General features: G+C 46.5%; 1 protein-coding gene across 8 annotated transcripts in view; it reads right to left on the reverse strand.

Annotated features, from left to right (window-relative positions):
- Nucleotides 1–1914, reverse strand: part of TRAF3 (TNF receptor associated factor 3) — a 74394-nt gene extending 72480 nt beyond the window's left edge. For 5 of the 8 annotated variants that reach the window (XM_082057852.1, XM_082057851.1, XM_082057849.1 and 2 more), the window contains exons 1-3: nt 1793–1908; nt 1389–1526; nt 666–721 (exon numbers count right to left, since the gene is read on the reverse strand). The gene's annotated coding sequence lies outside the window, so the exon portion shown is untranslated. Of the gene's footprint in view, nt 1–665; nt 722–1388; nt 1527–1792 lie in introns of all 8 variants that reach the window. The other 3 variants (XM_082057847.1, XM_082057845.1, XM_082057846.1) reach the window with 3 other exon arrangements.
- Between the last annotated feature and the right edge of the window lie 19188 nt (nt 1915–21102).

Genomic DNA, 21102 nt, shown 5'->3' on the forward strand with positions numbered 1-21102 from the left:
TGGATTATCATTTATAGACACTTTTAGCCAAATGGCTCATTGTAAAGGACAACACACAGTGTATGTTATGATCTCTTTAGTTACAACTCTAACAATAAGTGTAGCCTTTAAATCCAGGCTTCGACACAAGTTGGCAGCTATTTCAAGTAAGTATTTTTGCTAACTATTTCAAATTATACTATTTCATTTGTCTCGGCTAAATATTTTTAATATGCCTTCGCACATACACTAAACACAGTCTATGAATGCAAGTTCAGATTAGCGCACAATAACGCTACGTGCATTCTACAGGACAAACCTACAAGGAAAAATACACAGTCCTACCAAAGGAAAAAAACGCACGAATTACAATCTACAAGGCTCGGTTAGATCTCAACAAGCTAGAGAAGTCGCTGACCCAAGGAGACAGAAAATTTCAAATTGTATCACTGGAACTTCCCACATTTTACTACTACAGAAACAGAAAAAGATGAAAAAAAATACTAACGCGCAGCAAAGATCCAGACAGAGGTGCACATACAGTCTCTCACGTCACACACAAGCTCAGATTGGCAGAACATGAGATTACACCTCTTAGCATTAAAACCATTTCTCTTGTTTTTCCATAGATAATTCAGATCTTAGACACTTGAAGATACAAATAAATCAAGACATAAATGCCTTACCTTCCTATTTTACAAGCCACTGCAGTTCTCAGATTATGAGTCAGTCATAGGTTCATCTGCAGAGGAATGACTCAGTATAAACTTTTAAACACTCGTTATTTTTTCTAACCTACAACACAGTAATTAATTTAATATATCAAAACCCGGCGCTGCAAAACGCTGTATCAAATGAATGGCGTGAAAACAAAGCACTTTTCTTTCCGCTCACGCCAGGCAGACAGGCTTATAGCGCAGGGCCGTTGGAGGCGGACAGACTTTATAAAAATATAACTCCTTCCGCACCGACGAGGGCCAGCTCCGAGCCAGCAGCAGAGGATTCTCCCCAGCGCCGAGGTGCCCATGGCACGGCAGCCGAGCGGCCGCCGGCGCAGGCAGCGGCGCCGCCGCAGAGGGCAGCTCGGGAGGGGCAGGGCTGCGGGGGGCCCGGCGCTCGGCGGCCAGGCGCGGCGGCTGCCGGCAGTGCCCCTTTAAAGGCCGTCGGCCCGCCCCCAGCACTGCATATGGAGGGAGCCAGGAGCGGAGCGAGGCTTCTGCATTCAAACGACACATCAAAACGCCGCAAGCGCCGCCGCGCCGCCCGCTTGCCGCACGGCTCCGCTCCGGCCTGCCGGCCCGCCTGGCCTCTCCGTCCCTCCCCGACACAGGCACACACACACCGCGGGGTGGAGAGGACGGGGGAAAGGGAAGAGGGGAGGCAGAAATAAGTAAGTGAAAAGGGGGCACCTGCAGAGCCCTGGAGTGCGAGTGCGTCCGGGCAGGCAGAGTCCACGCCGCCCCCGCCGGAGGCTGATCTATCCCCGGGCACCAGCCGCTGCCAAGGTCCCGGCAACAGGCTGCGAGTGAAGCGCGCTCGGCCCCTGCCTGGTAGCAGATGCCTGGTATCAGCGCCCCGCCGCCGCCTTGCCGCCCGCCGGCTCCGCCGGAGCACCCCCCAGGCTCTCGCCGCCCGCCCGGCCCCGTCCCTCTGCCTAGAGAGCCCAAGTGCGGGCAGGCGAGCCCGGTCGGTGCTGGAGCCCTGGGCAGGAGCCGCCGCCACGGCGGCGGTGAAGCACCCGCGCCCCCCCCAACCACCTTCGCCGCCGCACCTCACCCCTCCCCGGGGCTCGCCGAGCCCCACGGCGCCCTACCTGCGAGCGTGTGAGAGGAGCGGGGCGGCGGGCGGCAGCTGGAGCCCGGCGAAGCGACCGCCAGCCCGACGGAAAGTCCCTGCCGCTCAGCACCGTCTCCCCCCGCCCCGCACTTCCTCTCCCGCCCGCTCAGGCTGGAAATCCCCGGCGAAGCCCGCTGCTCTCCCGGCTCCTCCTCACACACCGAGGGGCGGGCCCGGCCCAGCCGCTCAGCGCGCAGGCGGCAGCGGGGGGCCGGGCCTGCCCTGCCCGTCTGTCCCGGCTGCACCTGATGCCGCCGTTACCCCCCCACACACACCCTCGGGCACAACCCGAGGAGAGGGGGCCCCGCGTTCCCCGCCCGGCAGACGGAGCCCGTCCCGCCCGGCGCTTGCCTGCCCTCCGCCAGCAGCGAAGAGAGAGCGGGGTGGGCTGTGGGGAGACGGAGCGTCCCGCTCGGGGCGGGTTTTGGCGCTGCGGGAGCCGTGCCGAGGCTCGCCCCGCCGCTGCGGGGGCTCGGCCTGAGGGCGGGCGTTGCTGCACCGGCCCGGCCGTTGGGGCGCTGGGAGAAGGGCTCCGGGGATGGCGGCGGGACGCGGGGCGCCGGGGGAGAAGGATCGGCGCGGTGAAGAGCCGCCTGCTTCCACTCTCCGCCCCCAGGGACGTGCGAGCAGCCCCGCACAACGGGTCGCGTTGAACACAATAGCCTTTATTAAAAATAAAAAAATGTCACTAGGAAAAAAGGGGAGGGGGGAGGGGGAGAAGAGTCTGGAAAAGATCAGAAAAGAGCAGCAAGCCAGGGCCGTTCGCCCCCCGGAGAGGCCGATCGCTTCAGGCGGGCTCGGGCCGGCTGCAGGCGGGGAGCAGCCGACCGTAGGTGGCAACCCCGAGTCACCGGCCGGCGGAGCGGGGGGTGTGTTCCCTTTCCTGGAGGTGCGAGAGGGACCCGTCCTCCCCCGTCAGGCGGCTCTCCCGGCAGCGGGGTTAGGATGGCGACGCTGGCACCCGATAGAACCTGTCGCTCTGAGCGGCCAGGTTAAACGAATGCCTGCGTCGGGCTCCGCTTGTATCGCGGCATGTCCCGATAAGGGCAGATGACCGGCCGGCACCGCTGTGCGGTTTGCCGTCTCCCCGCGGACCCACCGGGCTGCCGGGAGGGGAGGGGGAGAGGCGGCTCTGGCGCAGAAGCGGCGCGGGGGGTCAGCCGGAGCCGGGGGGGCTCAGCCGGAGCCGGGGGGGCTCAGCCGGAGCCGGGGGGGCTCAGCCGGAGCCGGGGGGGCTCAGCCGGAGCCGGGGGGAGCTCAGCCAGGGCCAAGAGGGTTCAGCCGCAGCCCGGGGGTCCCAGCCGGCGGCGGCAGGGGCCAGGGTCTGTGGGAGGTATTGCCGCACCGGGGGCTTCGAAGCTCCGGATGCAGCGGTGGGGCTGGTAGGTCAGGAAGCCGGGAGAGCCGGAGCTGTGAGGAATGTGCGGAGCTGAACACGGAGAAATGTGTGGTGTTTGGCTAATTTCAGTGGGATGAGGTCACCGTCCTTTTTGGACGTTGTTTATCGAGGGATCACTAGGGAGGAACAGTTGGATGCGTGATCCTGAACGGACAAGCTTTGCGTCATAGTTGCCGCTTACAGCATCTCCGCACGTCCCGAAATCCATCGTGACCCTCTTCGGTCCTCATCCCCCGGATCTCTGTAACGCCCACACCAACCTGCCCTGCAAACCCGAAGGTCTCTAGCTCGGGCTGTGTCCTCACCAGCCCCTAAAATATGAAGCTTGGCTCGCACTGCTAATTCCCTCCTTGTGTGCTGGTTTTTTCCTCATCCCACTTCTCTGCTTTCTCTCTCCCCCCCTCTCTATCTCTCCCGCCTTTTCCTGCTGTCCCCAGTAAGAGGCTGGCTTAGCTGTCAAGACAACTGCGCCTTTTGAGGTGATGCCTTGAACCTGCGATCAGAAAGACAATCTAAGACCAATGTCTTAAATGTTCCTATCGCTTGCTTAGCTCTGGACCAGCTGATAGGACTGTGCACCCAGCCTGGATTTCTCCAGCAGCAGCACTGCAATAAGTTTCCATCAGAGACAAACCTGCAATTTCCTTCTTTGCCACTCTTTTTATGTCCTCTTGTTTTGCCTCTAAAGAAAAAAGAAAAAAAAAAAAAAAAGGAAGGAAAAACATAATAGGTTTCCAGTGCCTGTAGCTCCAGCAGCTATACTAATGTATTATTCCCCCAAAAGAGAAAACAAATTCTTATACCATCTAAAAGATGTCAGAAGCTTTTCCACATTTAAAAATATCTGTAGCCAAAGGGATAAAGCATTAATCTAATGCAATATCTGCTGTTTCAAGTGATTTGGTGGTTTTGTCTTTTTCCATATCATGACTACAAGATTTTAAAGATTTCTGATACAATTGTTACAGCAAGATATGTCTCTAAAGTCTTGTATTTAACTGTTTTTGGAATTTCATGGTATAAGCAATGTGCTTTCACCGAGCCCTGGAACCTTGTGTCTCAATGCTGGTGTTACATGCTGCACACCTCTGCTTAGCAGTGGTGTTCAGAATGTAGTTGTTGCAGGGATAACTACTTAGAATGACAGAAATAATGGCAAAGACCATGGAGTTACTGTATATTCTAGTAAAGTGGTTTGAAGAAATAAAATAATAGGGCATTACATTGCAAAATTACACAAGAACAAATAATTTTTTTAAAAATCCACCGAGAGAAGGAGGGTAATCCATTACAAGCTTGGACAGCAATACTCACCTCTAGAAGCTATGGGGAAGACATAGAAGAGCAAATATCATGTGATTATGGGAAATGATAATTTCTCAGATACAGATTGGAAAATACCACTGGGAGATGATTGATAGGGCTTAAATGTTCTCAAGTGTCATAGAAACTCCATTTCTCAAGCAAACAGGGACTGAGTCCATGAAAGAAGATGTTTTAGGCCTAGGATTAATAAGCAGCAAGGACCTTATGTTGAAACTAATCTTAAACTGAGTGATCACGGACTAATCCAGTTTACATTAAAGTGCAAGAGGGACAAATGTAGGTCTTCGTCTAAGGCTTGTGATAGCAGAACAGCAAACTTAGAGAAATAGAGGAAATTCATGAGGTTGACAGGACAGAGGAAGCCAAAGGTAATTTTTAGCCAAAACTATTGAAAGGAGCTGGCAAAGGAAATTACAGTTGCCAAAGCAAAGATTTGTCCAAGGTTAGAAGTGGTACACCATGTCTGGAACACTGGAGTGGAAGAAGAAAGGTGGTGATGCTGGTGGCCTTAGGCCTACTTGTCTGACCTACAATGTGGGTGAATTCCTCCATGAGAAAATGGCTGAGAGCTGCCAGAGGGAATAGCTGTGGAAAAGGCTTATGCGAGTGTATGATGCATGAAGCAGGGTATTTTTAGTAGAGAGAGGAAAGTATTAAAATGGCTTTACACAGCACAGCTCAGGACCCTTGTTTGGAAAGTTGTCCAGTTCTGGTGACTTATGATCAGAAAAGATTGACTCAGGTCACCACAGGTGCAGAAGAGGAATACTGGGGTAGCGGGGGAGCAGAGATCCCCTTGAACAGGAGGTGCAAGTGAGCAAGCATGGCTCCCTTGGCTACCCAAAGCAAGCTGAAACCGTGTGATGATTCCCTGTAAATACATTCAAACAGTAAGTATCAAGGAAGGAGAACTATTTAAATTACAGAATTATACTAGCACAAGAATATATGGTTGTTAAGTTGGTCATCAGGACACGGACTGGAAAGCATTCTAACCATTCCAGGAGCAAACAATACTCTAAGCACAAGCACCTGAATGATCTTAAATCTTGGCATGATACTGCAGTGTGTCCAAGGGGGATTTGAAGGGGACTGAGCTGCTGACCTTTGGCGTTGTACTTTGACCATTCCCAAGCTTCACAGCTTCTTCTGGTCCTCCACCCCACCTGAATTTGGCTGCTGAGCGTTTTTTCAACTGTCTCTGAAGCACTGGAAATTAGTCAGAGACAGGATGTAGAAAGGACACTGGTGACATTAAATCGTCAGGTGGTTTGTGGTACATCTTTCTCACAGGCGTACAGTTGAATTGATTGCCAGATTTGGGTCACAACGAAACCTTTTACCTCAGGTGAGCCCGGCAAAGGCCTGATTTGCCTTCCATCTACCCCCCCCCACTTTCTCAGAGTCTTCTAGGAGATTTATTTGGTAAATACTTGTTGCAGGGGTACTGGTTATAGTCTTCTGTGATACTGTGCTTGAGATGTTTGGTCTTTTATTGAAGCTCTTAAGCTTATCACCTGATACTGAAAGGCATTTTGTGACCCTCGATGAGTGAGGGCTGCAGGAAAGGTGTTCTGTGAGACCTCCTACACGAAACAGCCATTGTGTAGTTATACAGAGGGATCATTGACAGTCCTCTCTCCCCAGAAGCAGCATCAACAGGTTATTTTTAATGCTGGAAGTAAACCTGAGAGGAGGAGAGGGCAGCAAACCATTGTTTCTTGTGTAAATTGACTTACTGCAATTAACAGTCATTCAGCTGAATACTTGTAATTAGTAATGATACAGTATGTCTGCATTAGTGCTACTGTTTCAGGTGTAGTTTGGCCTTCGTTCCGTACATAATGCTAACTTTAAGTGCTGTAATTCCTGTACATCATGCGTGCCCTCTCTACAGTTTCTGCAGAAGGTAGTTATGTCATGTTCCTAATCAATACCTGTTGTGTATTTGAGCAAGATTTAGTAGGAACCATTTTCTGTGTTTCTGGCACTTAGGAAGCTTCTTGACTTGCAGTTTCCTCATCCTATGCTTTGGGTTGAAGATGCTTATTAAGAGAACAATAAAATCATTACATTCATTTTGCTTTTTATTGCCGAAGCACAGCCCAAGAGGACCTGGATTGTGGAAATACACATTCATTTACTGCATCCTGTACATGAGATAAAGATTCCCTGGGGTTTATTTCGTCGGCTACTAAGCAATAATGTCTGATGTGATAGACCATTTGCTTAAGGAAAAAAAAATTCCCCCGCCCAAGCCGTGATTTTCTACTTGAAATTCCTAGAAAGTGATGACTTTCTAAATGACATGCATTTGAAGTGAAACATTCCCCAACTCTTTCAGAACTCTTTCATGCTTTCATGAGTATGCTATGTGACATTTTTCCTTTCATTCAAACTAATTGTAATTCCCAAGTCAGCTTATAGATCCTGCTTCACAATTGACAAGAAATATTAATATGCCATGTCGCAACTGTGTCTCAGTAATCTTAGGGCCTTCTTACTCTATTGTTGAGACTATTAAAAATATACTGAGGTCCCCAGGCTCCCCTCCCACCAAGACTGCCATTGTGCCCATGCCAAACTGACTTCGGAGTCAAATGAAATTTTTGAGTGCATGTCAGTGGATTTCCAAAGAGGCCCATAAAGTGGTTCACATGAACTCTTAAGCTGTACCTGGAGAAAGAGACAAGATACAGTTCCACAGCAGGGAATTATTAGAGCACAGCAATGCTTCAGCTGTACGTCTGTCTCTCAGCATGGCTCCAAAATCAGAGCTGTGATGGGAAGAGTGCAGACTCAGCAAGACCAGCTCTCCACCATATGGAGATTCCCCTGTGACAGCTGAGTCTGAATATAACCACTAAAAGCATCTTAAAGGCTGCTTTGTGCTTTTTGAGTGGCATAAAGCAGCTTTATCGCGAATGAGGATTTGGTCCAAAAGTTTTCCCCAGACACAGAACATCAGTTATTATACTAGTTTGTAACTAACAACCACAAGGATTCTGTTGAACACCTGGCAAAGTAAAAGGTTGACATGAATATATATAACAGCTGTATTGATTTATCCAGATGCCCTCATTTTCTGGATAATACCTCTATCTTTGGAAATATCCTCAGGATCTTTTCTCTATCAAGAATCTCAGAATCTAATCATATCAGAGGAAAATCCTCACCTAGTTTTGGCAGAAAGACCAGATAAGTGTACTTTCAATGCTGAAAATTGTTCATTATTGTAGAAATTGTTATTGGCTCTTTGCAGTAATCATTAGTAGCTGTTTCTTCAGGGTGACACAACTATTTTTACTTTCCCCTTTTCTGCATGTAGTCATGGGCACACAAACCAACCTGTGAGATCAGGCTTAAGTACAATTTGAGCATTTGAGGTGACTGGGAAGTAGTCGTCGAGTCTTATCGCTTTCCTGGCTTCCAGGTTATCTATGTGCCTTGCTTCCAGTGCCACCAGAGTAGCAGAACAGATTTATTTTCAGTTGTGCCAGCTGCAAGGCTTTTTTCCCTCCCTTTTATTGACACTGCTCTACCAGGTTCTAAAGGGAGATTTCAGAGGATTCTTTAAGGTTCTTTGAGCCTCTGGGTGTTTTCTGTTATGAGTAAACTGCCTGCAAAAGATGTATTTCTGAACCCTGAAGTACTCTGTCCTGTACCTCCTGTACCTTTGAGGAGCTTGACCCAGGCAGACCTTCCAAGGAGATCACCGTGAGATGGAACCTCTGTGTTTGCTACACAGTAATGGCAGCAGATTCCTGGAGACAATCCAGTCAGGAGCAATCATCGTCTAAAGAACACTTGTTCTAGAAGTCTAGAGGAAAACAACACTGCTGTTGTCAACACTGTTCCCTTGGGAGCTATAGCTGACACAGCTAACCCCAATTCCCTTTGTTAAATCCCATGGATTTTGCCATGTGTTTATGACAGAGATACTATTGTCCTACTGAGGGATGTTCCACTCCAGATCCAGTTCTGACAGACACTGTTTTGGGACTTGCTTCGTGGCATTAGCAATTCCCTGCCGGCCTTTGTCTAACATATATCCAGCCCTCTAGTGGATCCACAAGTGTTGGATCCAAGACATATGCACACCTATGTGAAGGTATAATATCCTTGTGTCTCTCTGGCTTTTACTATAGAGCTTGTATTCCTTGTTGGTCTGCCACTTGTTACTCAACAGTTTTTCCTGTTATTCTTGGCAATTTTCTCACCTTATATAGTAAATGGAAATTCAGATTTACAGTTTTCCAGGCACCATTCATCCTGCCTCATGATAATATGCATAAAAATGTGGTAACTCTAGAGAAAAAATGATTAGCCAGCTGTTTATCTGAAGTTGCCTCTTAGCTGGATTCTACTTATCCACTTCAGAGTTAGGAGAGGAAAGAAGATCGGCACATTCACTGACATATTTAGGATAATTCCACTTTACCTATAATTTTCATCACAGGCTTTGGGAGATCTCTGCCCTCTGCATATGAAGAAAGTGACAAAAAGTGCTCCAAGTGGTATCAGGGTGATAATGGCTGTTTCAGGATGCAAACAACTGTCTTAGCAACCCTCACATATTGCATAGGTGAGACTCAAGAACAAGTATCTAATTTAAATTTATTTTTAGGGAAGCACGATTCTATTCAAATATTTTCCTTGCTGAGTTTCAGTACTCTCAGTATCGAATATGTTCACTTTTCAACTAGAAAAATGTAAAATATAAATGCTCTCAGGACAACTTCAGCCTAGCCCCTAAGAATCAAGCTTCCTTTCTTCTCCTGTCTCACCAGTTATGATGAATGTTCTGCAAGCCACATTACACCTTAATCAGCATTTGCATAATCTTTACTATCTCTATGATTACAGTATGAGGGGGTTATATATAAGCTAGACAGTAATTAAAGAGAGCTAGAAAGAACACAGCTATGATGATTAGCATAAAGGAGTAATGACTCAAGAGCACATAGACTGGGGAGAAAAGCCGAGAAGGAAAAAGGCGAGTTGGCTGTCCAGGATAAGGCTTCCAATGAACCTGAGAGATGTAGGGATGAGAAGGAAGGAGGCCTCCTGGTCTGCAGCCAGCTACCAGATAGTGGTAACAAGCTGTGGGTCTTTCATGTATGGCATTTGGAAGAGGGGTGCCCTGGCAGGGTAACTGCCTTGAGCTTCTTATTCATGCAGGACTGTTCAGACTTCTGGTGCTGACTCACGCTGAGGCCCAAGCAGCAAGAGGAAGCCAAACAGACCTGTTGGACATGGGATCTTCAACTATTGGATATAGTCTTCAACTATTCCACTGTAGAGGCTGCTGTTTTGATATTGAGGGGACAACAGACAAGTTCTGTTGGCACCAACCTACACAAGAACCACGTCCACCAGAGAAGCCCCTCCTGCTCTTCCAAATGCTGAAAGGCCTGTTGTAGAAGTATTAGAAAAATTCTTTGGAGCTTTCAGATGACTGGGAAGGAGTGTGTCTGATAAAACTGGCTTGAAGATTTTCTACAAGAAACAAGAAAGCTACTGCTATCAGTAGCGGTCATCTCCTGTAGCCATGGGATGGTATATCAGTCACAGGCATCCTCCTGCAGAAAAGTGGACAGAGGGTGACAACGCTTTGCAGTAGCTGCCCTCATGACAAAAAAAAAAAAAGAGCTCCTTTGAAATTCAGGAGAGATGCTTAGGCTGCAACTCTGTAAAGAACCCTTGGAGCAATGGCAGATGTACAGAGAAGTCATCTGGTCACCTTACAGGACACATGTAGTAATCTGCTGCCCGTGTGGAAAACAAGGATTCTTTGCAAAGCAAAAAGAGATGAGCAGGTATTTGTTCATAAAAACAGATAATAATGGAACAGAACCTGCTGGCAAACTGCAGGCAGGCCTAGGCTCTCTTGTAATTTTAGCAGATGTAGCTAAAGAAGCCCTAGAATACCCTGAGTGAAACTCTCTTACTTTAATAATGGCAGACAAATGTCATAGCTGGGGTTGAGAACAAGGGGCTGACATGTCCTTTCTCAAATGGAATAGCTGAATTCTCAGGATCTCTAGGGAGATGGGAAAATGAGACTTCACCATTCACCAGGTCACACCACAGCAGTTCCTGAGTTCTTCACTTTTTCATTCTTCGTAGATTATATCCCAGAGAGATAAGAACCCATATCTGATCCTGTATCATTTCCATGAGGTCAATCTCCGGTGTCTGCTTTAGCCATTGAGAAAAGTGCTTCCATGTCCTGAATTAAATTTTCCCCTGTTGCAGACAGATGTGATTTAAAATGCACAAAACATGTCGTCTTTGTACTGAACTAAAAGTTGCAAAAAGCTTAATTCTTCTTTAACCTCAGTCTTATCTGAGGTATGCTAATTTGTCTTTTTGCAATTGCTGCAGAATTGAACCAACACAATCCAGAGCAGAAGAAGGCCCCAAACCTCTTCTGGGCTGCTCAAGATAATATACAGTCATAAAACCCCAAAACCAGCATCCCTCCCTCCTCCCTTTTCACAGAGGTATCAGGAAACATTCTGATCTTAGATCCGAAGTGGAAAGCTGTGGTATTTGCACTAACTTTCCTGGAGTCAATCCCAGTCCATACTGTGGTAACAGTTTGTCAACTCAGCTAAGATCAGAACTTCTTTCTCTTTAGCTTGGCCCCCTGTTTCACTGGTTGTGGAGAGAAGGTGGCAACCTGTGTCTTTCCCTGGAGAAAGAGAAGTTATTTCTAATGGTATTGCCACAAAAGTATAGCTTTGCATCTTTTATATACTTGAGGAAGTTCTTTATTTGTAAGAAGGGCATATCTAAAACTTGGACACCTTTGAGTGTCAATTCCAATTCCAATTGCCAATTCTCACCATTTTTTATCATAAGTTTAGTGATATTTGAGGCTTTTTCCTCAATGTACGAGCTCTTGTATGTGAGAAAGTCTCGTTTTTCTTTCATTTAAACAAAAAGGCAGTAATTTTCTTGCTTTCACAGTTGTAGCGAGAAAGCTTAAAAATATAACCTGAGCACACTGCAAAAGCTCAGGAATCAGATAGCAAAGTACAATGAATTGAACATATGTTCAGTCCTAAACATTGTCCATGTCATAGTATTTTTTTTAAGATCTGACTAATTATTTTTAAATTATTCAATTTGGCAATACTGTATAGAAACTATGCTCTTGGATAAAATTCTTTGTCACACTAAAGGCTAAACTGAGCCAAGAGTAAGTTCACTATCAACAGTTACACATATTGTCTATTCTTGGCTTTTTAAAAACATCATCTACTCTTTACAAAAACTCTGTAACACAATGAAGACTAAAGCTTTCATCCAGCCAAGCCCCAGTACACAACAAATATAAAAATTGGAAGCCACAACAGAAACAGAAGCTAATAAAACTTGAAATAGGTGAGATTTGTTTCTTTAAAGTGTCACTTTTCCCATACCCACTGGACCACAGTCTGTTCCGGGTTACACTAGGGTAAACCCAGAGTAAATCCAGTGAAATAATCTGCCTTTATTGGTCACAAGTAATATATTTTGCAGTGAATTGATATCAGTTCTGCTAAGCGCATCTGTCATTTGATTTCCAGTTCCAGCATTTATATCAAAATCTAGTAAGAGCAATGTGACAGGGGAATCCAGGAAGTACTAAAATTAAGCCAGTGTCTGCAACTCCAGTGTAACTGATATCCCTTCTGCCCTGCTTCTGAATATTAATTCTGAAACCTTTAATGATGCGATCTCATTTTTTCCACAGGATCCTCTACCTCTCTGAGTAATGGATCACTCTGTTGGAGTTTAAATATGAAGTGTGCAGTAAGAGAGACTTCTGCCCTCCAGAGCTCTGTCAGTTTAACCTTAAAGAGGGACTTGACGCTACGTAAACCAAGTCCTATAAAAAGTAGGTGAAAATGAGATATTTGTGCACTCAGCTGGTAAGGAATTCCAGATTGCAAAGAGAGTTTACCATGCTCTGCTTCAAACACCTTGTGTGAGAAGGGAAAAACACATGGCCTACAAAAGAAAAGTGGTCCAGGAGTCATGCTAGCAGTCATCTAGCTATAACCAGACGGTGTTATGCATTGTGCTACTAGCTTGCTGTTGACAGGTCTTTTCCCCAAAACAACAGAGCAAAATTAAAACCCTCACCAGGCTTATATGAAGATGAATTGAGTATTTGTGAAGCCCTCAAGAACAGCAGTAATGAGCACTCGAGAAAATTTTAGGACTTGACCTATTATGTAGCTCACAAAAAGTGAAGCAGTAGAGGTCTTGCACAGTAACTCTCAAACTCTTCAAATCCAAGAACACCTATCCCTCAAACTCTCTTTTAAAATGCTGATTACCTCTTAAAAAAATCACTCAGATGGAATTCAAAGGGCAGAAAAGAAGCATGTACCAGAGAAAACCAAATATATGGCAGTCCTTACTTAGGAGGAAACAGCTGGCTTTTTAAACAAGCCCAAATAACACACAATAAAATATGTAGAGGACCACACATTAAATACTGCAGGTAAAACAAAATGACTAAGGGATCTTCTATCCATCTTGTGTACCAAAGAAATTCAATTCCTTTGGAAAGAATAGTATCCCACTAAGGACTGCATCATAATGCAGTCTTCTACTCTGTCGTTGTTCTGAGTCATCTGAATTTCTGAATCACCTGAACTTCAACCTCACTGTCTCTTGTACAAGTAGATTTCTAGTTTGGGGTGAGGGAAAGAAGAGTGAAGACTTACTTTTTTTTAATGTGTCATCTGGAAACATTCATATTGTTGTGCACAGAACGAGGAGACTCTTTAGATCCACTCCACAGACTTCTACCACTTTGATCTAAAGGAGTATCTGCTCAGAATACTACGATGCTGTGTACTGTGGAGAGGAGAGCATCTCTCCTGCGATCACAGCTGCACTGCTGCTTATTGGCAGCAGAACAGGGAGGCTCAGCAGCCTGGTTGCCTTTCCATGCACTGACGGGGGGTATCGCACATTTCGATTGGCATTCCCCTAAAACGGACCTTTCTACATCTCAGTCTTTCCCACATCCCTGCTTCCTCTCACTCTGTTCACTTCTCCCATTGTTTGAACTTCACTCTCCGTTGCTCAGGGATCTCACCCCTGCCCCTCTGATGGCCCCGCTGTAACCTCCATCTCTGGGTTCTCCAGCCAAGTACTGTTCTCTTTCTACACTGTCATGCCTTTGCACCAAGGACCAACCATCTTTTAATCATGCTAATTCCTATTTCTCTTCCTTGTTGCTTATACGGTTTCCCTTTCACCTCTAGGCCTGTGCCATACACCAGGGTACCATCGTGAAACCGTTGCCAAACAAAGCCCCATAGACAGGTCATTGAAAACTGCCATGCTGCAGTCTGCTTGAACGCTACAAGGGCCATATACACAAAGTATTGAAATACCCTAAAAGCACATGCAGAAGTAAGGGTCAGCGTGTTTGTCTGTAATTCAGGTTCACAAATTCAGTAGTACATCACGCAGTACACTGCACGCTACGTGCACATTTTTAGTTATAGGAGGGCCCAGGAAACCTGAAAGCCGTCTAGAACTGCAGGGTCCCAGAATCGAGAACTTGAATTTGTGCTCCGATCTGCTTAAGAGATCAAAGGAAGGGGGCTAATTAGGTTTGACACCCTCTTCCCTGCAAGGCTAGACTTTTTCCTACAACCCAAATGGAATGGGAGGAGCGATCTGGGGAGGATACTTATTGAATGTTTAGTAAATCCAGAGACTCAGTCAATCCTACACCCTTAAAAAAAAAATAGGCAGAAATCACAAAATCACTACATTTCTCACAGCATAGTCAAAGGCCTTTCCTCATTGAAGGTCAAGGAGAACAGGTTTGGAAATCTAAAATTAACCTAATTTCTGGAGAAAGAAAGAAAAAATACCCACACAGATGATTTTACTGTGAAGCATTAAGAAGAAACACACTTGAAAGTAAAAGGGTCAGAGTAAATATGGCATATCCTGAAGCCTTCAAAGTGATAGCAATAATACATTTAATATAGCAGTGTCAATTTTTTATGTCCTTGGTGTATTCCAGTAATAACAGGAATAAGACTGATTTTTGTCTCTAAACTTGTATGTGTCTCTTCCCACAGGTCAGAGAAACCCTGCTGTCTGGAGTAAAGTTTTGAGGGGACAAAGACAGAACAAGACTAGGCATGACTAGCTAAATTCTTAGGGATGGCCTGGGATGGTGAGACTCAGAGATAGGTGCTGTCATATCTGAAACAGAGTCATTCTCCCCCTTTCTCCTCACTAAAGAATCTCTAATTATTTCAGGCAGCAGAGAAAAGCTTCAAAAGGTCTGCAGGGTCTTCTCTTCCAGCACAGTTCCAGCTATGCCTGAGTGCTCTGCTGATAGATGGGAGGTGAATGGATCTCTTTGTCAAGTGCTCCAACCCCTGCCTCTTGTGTCATCTCCGGCAGCTGACACAGAAACAACAAAAACAACAACTGACTAACACAATAAGGCAAAGTTTCAGGCATCTAGCTCCAGTCTCAATTTTGAAAGGAGAAAGGCACTGCCTGGTGGTGTGCGGTAAGATGTCTATGTCATGGGAAGGGACAGATTTAAAGCTTTGGTCAGATGGGCTCTTGCAAATGTAACTGTGGCAGCATAAGGAACTGGCTCCTTGTCCTTCAGCTACAACACCTGGGCTGAAAACTGTTGCTCTTTTCTTTAGCAAGGCTGGCAGAGTTGCTCATGACTGAACTCATTGGCTTCAGTGCAAGAACTAACTGGTCAGACATTGCACTGGAGCAGGTGAGGAGCACTGTTCTGCTGGAACAATGGTAACCTCAGGCAGAGACACAATGAACTCAAACATCTGAAAGGACAATCATAATAAATTCCTGCAGCCTCTTCTAAAGTGGTAGTGTATATCCAAGGATGTCTCCTCTTTTTGGTGCTTCCTTTGGACTACTTTTGGTAACTGGCATTTCAGCATAGCAGCTTTTGTGGATCCTTTTTTGATGTTACCTTGTCATCTTCATGCACTGGGAGACCAAGGGGTCTGCCACAGGTATGCAGATCCTGCTGTGTAGCTGTGTTCTGATTACCCCATCTGTAGGGCAATCCTCCCTTCACAGCAAATAAATGCACTAACAATTCAAAGGCACTAGTAAAAGGAAGGATGCCACAAAAAGAAGTGTACAAATATCATTTTTACAATAACTGATAGGAATTTTTTCCCTTATCAATCTTACCACAAAGTTAGTCTAGCTTAGCCAAGAATCACTTGTATCGAAAGAGAATATCCTTTAGCTGAAACATTCTTGTCACTGTTATGTGATGGTCCAAAGAATAACTTCAAAGATACCTTTAGCAAAATAAAACCAACAGTGGCAGAAAGGCAGAGAGAAGACAGCTGGTCCCTGCTCCATCTTCAGGATCCCCAGACATGCACAGATCCAGCAGGCGGCCTTTGGAATCTTGAATGTTTTTACTATCGACCGACTTTGGTTTTGCCCTGTCTCCTGTCTTCCTCCCTCGTCATCACTATGGTGACTACCGTATCACAGCCTGTCTCCCAGGCTTTGAAACTCTCTCTCCCTTATTCATCCTTTGTCCCTTAGCATGCCTTTTCCCTTCCACCCAATCCTGCCCTTTACATGATGGGATCAGCTCTGGACTGTGACTGAAGTCATCCCAGCTGTCCAGCCTGTCCCTGCTGCGTGCTTGTCTCATTGCTCATCAATCACATCCCGAACTACCTTGGTTTTCCAAGCAACATTTTAAGGCAAACTGAAAAAAGCAACAGTTCACCTTGAAACACATACTCCCAGCTGTGGCAGCCAAAGAGCTGACAGACAAGCAGCTGTACAACAAAAGGGAGGTGAACAAATGTCCTAAGATAAACTTCCCCTTCTTTTAAAACAGTTTCCCCGGTAAATACAGGCAATGAATACTCATCCATCTTCCTCTTATTGATTTAATCTTATGTCAAACCTACCTTTTCACATATTCTGGAAGAGATCCTGTTTTCCTCTGCATGTCACCTAGCATCACCTGGCACGGCGACTGACAGGAGCAGAGTTCAGGGATGATAACAAGCTGTGTTGTTTCTGATGCAAGACACAGCCCCAGAGGCTCGGAGGTGCTAACTCAACTTCAGCTTGGTAAATGAAGTCTGAGGCTCCAGACAGAGACATCTCAGCCCTCTGTATCCTCTTTAACGTACTGAAAGACAGAGAAAATATTAAAAGCATTGGGTATGCAAAGGATTGAGTAGGGCTGTTATTTTTAACACTCCTTATTCCCTTTCCCATCAGCTTTTACCCTAATTTTCTATAGAAATAAGGCTTATGAGATCAGCTTTTAATGCACATTTCTCTCCCCTGTTTTCTTTCCCCCATTAGCCAATCTCAACAAAATGTAATAGAGAAAGTAAAGTTCTTCAGAGTTAATTAAATTCTCAAGGAATTTATAAAAAACAGTGGCCAGAAAGCAGAAACCATGGTTTGGACCTTCCCAAATTGACCTCAGACGATTTTGCTACTGTTACCCAATTTCTAGAATACCACTTGGCCTTAAAATACTCAGGCAATGTTGTAAGGGAAAAGGGCAGCGTTGTGTGCTGGCGAGTACATGTGATGCTCCAACTCATGCTGTGCACAACAGCCACTGCAGTGCCATTGTGGTAAAGGCAAAACATGGGAGCCCTCCTGGCCAGACGCGGAGCATGCTGAGAGCAGGTGGTAGAGAGAAGAGGGCAGGCTAATGCAATGTCAAAAAAATCATGAAAAAAACAAAACACCTCATGTAACTGTGTAACTGCAGTCACACCAGAGCGACTGACAAGCTGCTCCAGAGCAGCACAGCTTATGGTCCAGACAAGGACTAAACAAATCCTAGTTTAAAGGTCTGAAGCCTGACTTAACATGAGCTGTAAAAGGATATTGTACATTAGGGATATGTCATCCGGGAAATGTCTAAATATAGCTTTACATTAAATGAACACGGGGTGCTGACAATGACTGCCGTGAACGTGCGACCTGGGGATAAGGATGAAAAATTGATCAATTAAAAATGTATAACAGGAGATAGCAGCCACTGAGAAAGTACGGTGCACAGTGCAAAGGGCTGATTGAGTACCAGGGAGGAGTAGCTGTAGCTCCATTCTTCCACCTTCGTTTTCTGTGACATATGGGCCCTGATACCAGCAAGACAACTACTGTCCCACCCCCATACCAAGTGCTGGGATGAACCCTGTGCTGTCCTGAGCTGCATTAAAGAGCTGTAGTCCCTGTAATGCAATGGTGGACAGCAGGAAAAAGAGATTCCCCAGCTGGATTATGGCCAGTGGTCAACAGTGGAGAAGGACCATTGATGGGTCCCACCTCAGGAGCACAGCTAGTTCTGGAGGGTCTGTTGTCGTTAACAGGGATGTGAGAGACCTTGAGAGATCACTGGCTGTGGGGGAGTGGGGTCAGGTGTCACCCCAACTTCCCTGGAGCTCCTCACATATTTGGAGCCTTTACTGCTTGGCCACAGCCCTCCCGTTATTTACAGCCACAATGACAGCTCGCACGGCCCCGCAAAGAGAAGAACAGTTCAATCAGGGGAAGGGATGGATTAGAAAGAAGGAGGAAATGGCAAGATGATCTCAAGAGAAACCTGGAGCAGCAGAAAAACACAGCAGCTGTAACGTGCAGAGAAGATGGAAAGGAGGAGGAAAGCCAGGCAGCTAACGGCAGCGGAGCAGCTGTGGGGAGGCGAGGGAGGCAGAGTGGCTGAAGAACGTGGAAGCCGCAAAGCACGGTATCATTTATGCTTTATGCAGAGATAACAGCAGATCTGAGTATAATTAACTTAAAAGTCAATACTGCCCTTTACCTGATAGGAACATAGATCTGCAGAGAAACAGGCTTCATTATTTTTCCTGCTTGCAGAATGACCTGCTATCAGGGAAAGCCACTCTTCGGCTGGCTCTTGTAAGGCACTGGAGGAGACAACTACTGTCCATTTCGGCAAGAAGGGAAAAGGTTATTTTAAATGGACCAGAGCAGATGTTGTTTTCTTTTGTTCCTTCAGAGGCAAAAAAAGACAAGAGCACGCAAATGGAGAGCGAGAGGGAAGAGCCGTGGAGACAGAAAACACAGCGGCTGTTGTGGTGCTGACTGTTCCTCTCTGTCTCATTGTGAAAGAAAGGGCACAGCACACACTCTCATCATTTCCTCCGAGATTATTTGTACCAGCATTCAGCTGTTCAGGGCACTGCTCAGCTTTTCTGAGCACCCTCGCAGTACTCTCACAAAAATGCAATCTTGGCTGCCTAATCCAGACTTTGAAATGGGGGCACGAGCAGACGGAGAAGGGGAAACAGTGAGAGGGAAGAAAGAAAATAAGTAGAAAGCCCAGCTGGGTGGAAATGAAGATTTCTGCCTGATCCTTTCCTTCAGTTTCCCTGATTACATAATTTTTCCAAGATCAAGTAGAAGATACCCATCTTATAACTTAGTCATTTCTGGGATTTGAGAAGAGCCTGGGCAGGGCAGCTACAGCAGTAACAGCTTCCTCAGAGGTCTGTCCTCCTCACCTAGTGCCCACTGCAGACCTCAAAAGGGCAGAAACCCCACTCACTCATCATTTTATCCTTTACTAATGACCTTCTAGTTTGCCACATGAACTCCACAGAACCCTGAGCCTGTGACAATAGGCCTTTTTCTCCGATCAATTCCATGTATTTTTAATATTTTCATTACTTTTAGTTTTACAAAAAATCTTGTGTGAGGGACTGGGTTCAACCCTGTACAACCCCAAATACCTTGAAGGTGTTGATTTCCACATTTTCACCCTGCTTTATTAAACCAAAATCAGTCCTGATTTAGTTTAGTGCAGCGGACCATCACAAGTGCTGCAGTTCAGGAGCTCCACTGTAGGGATGCGAGAGAGGGTGGGCACAGCGCTGCTGGCAAGCTGATTCAGCCGTCACACTCTGATCAGCTGCAGCATGCGAGCTCCCAGAGAGCCGGCACCTCTCATGGGACGAGCTCTCCTTGTGCCGGGCCCGGCTGTGGCAGAGCGCCGTGCAGGGAGGGAGCATGCACTGCACATATCCCGCTTCCCGCTTTCGCAGGGGCTCAGGCAGGGACTCCACAGAGTTATTGCTCTGGCTGGCACCATGGCCATCCCCAGCCACTGTTCTCCCCCATATGTGGAGGGAGAAGCCCTGTGCTCTGTGCACGAGCGAACACCTACCCTAGAAACAGCAAGGAAGGGGTTGCAGGGCCCCAGGAAATAAAGCAGGCTGCTGTTGCCAGCTGCCCCGCACAGCGATAGGGCAGGCGGACAGACGCTCCCTCTGCAGCTCAGCTCCCCTCTGTCTCCTGCAGCACAGTGGCCCAGGCACTAAGGCAGGAGAGAAACCAGCCCAGTCTCTCCCAGCCCTGGAGACGGTCTGAGGCACGGGGCTGCTCACAAGGCTGCTGTGGCTGCGTCGGAGCAGAGCCTTGGCCCAGCAGAAGGATGGACCAGAAAGATGTTGGAGAGCAAGGGGGTCCCATCACCTTGATTTGCAAGAGAGCACGTCTGCTGATATGCTGGAGGTGGGCTGGACGCCTCTGTCTGCTGTCCCCATGGGGAGATGCATGGGCACAGTCTTTTGGCTTTCAGGCTGGAGTGTCTTCACACATGCACACAAATTTCAGGTATGCAGTGAATTTTCATTTTGAAAGCCAAGGTGCTTCTTTTTGTCAGGCTTTAGCTTAGGAGGGATTTTCAAGGTCATAGTTTTCCACTTACCCATGTACAAATTTGCCCCTCGCTGCCTGTGTGCTCTCTCTGCACAGTGATTGTAGCAGCACCCAAGAAAGAGGCCGCTGCCTGTGCCTGGTGCCTGTATTTATGGCATTTTGTTCATTCTGTCGCAGTGTGACAGGCTGTTAATTCTCTTCTCCCTGCACTTGAATGGGGCCAGTCCCACCTCATCCATGCCAGCAGAAATATTTGCTGTGAAAGTACAAACATGAGAAAAAAAAAGTTTTTAAAATATTGACCCTGAAGTGCAGAGTGAAATAAAGACAGTCTCCTGAGAAAGCCGCTCTGCTGCATTTTATTAAACAAAAATAACTTGGAGATGTAGGAGAGTCAACTGTTTGTCCAGGCCCCAGTGAAGAGTTTTGATTTTTATTTTTCTCTTACCACTGCTCCCTTTACTTCCCCATGAAGGAAGGAGGATAAAAACACCTCCCTGGTTTGGCAGGAGGGTCCTGTTCAGACCAGGGTCCAGCTGAGGGAGCTGACAACAGAGAATGCTGCTGGGTCTGGTGGGGAGAAGGGACAGGAGCAAAGCAAGCCCTACAGGCTTTCCACATCACACAGCGACCCACCAGCATGAAGTCACCTGAAGGACGGACATCTTAAACTCCACGACATTTTATACATCTTAAATTTATGCCAACAAAACTGAAACAGAGCTAAACAGATATTTCCCCTCACTCCTGGTAAATTTTCACAAGCTGGATCAGTTTAGGACCATTATTTTTTTTTAATAACCCAGGTGTTGCTTCAAGAGAAACCTCAGGAGCCGAACGATTGTTAAAAGTAAGGA

The sequence above is a fragment of the Streptopelia decaocto genome (assembly GCF_964273445.1).
Source record: "Streptopelia decaocto genome assembly, chromosome: 7".
Taxonomy (NCBI): domain Eukaryota; kingdom Metazoa; phylum Chordata; class Aves; order Columbiformes; family Columbidae; genus Streptopelia; species Streptopelia decaocto.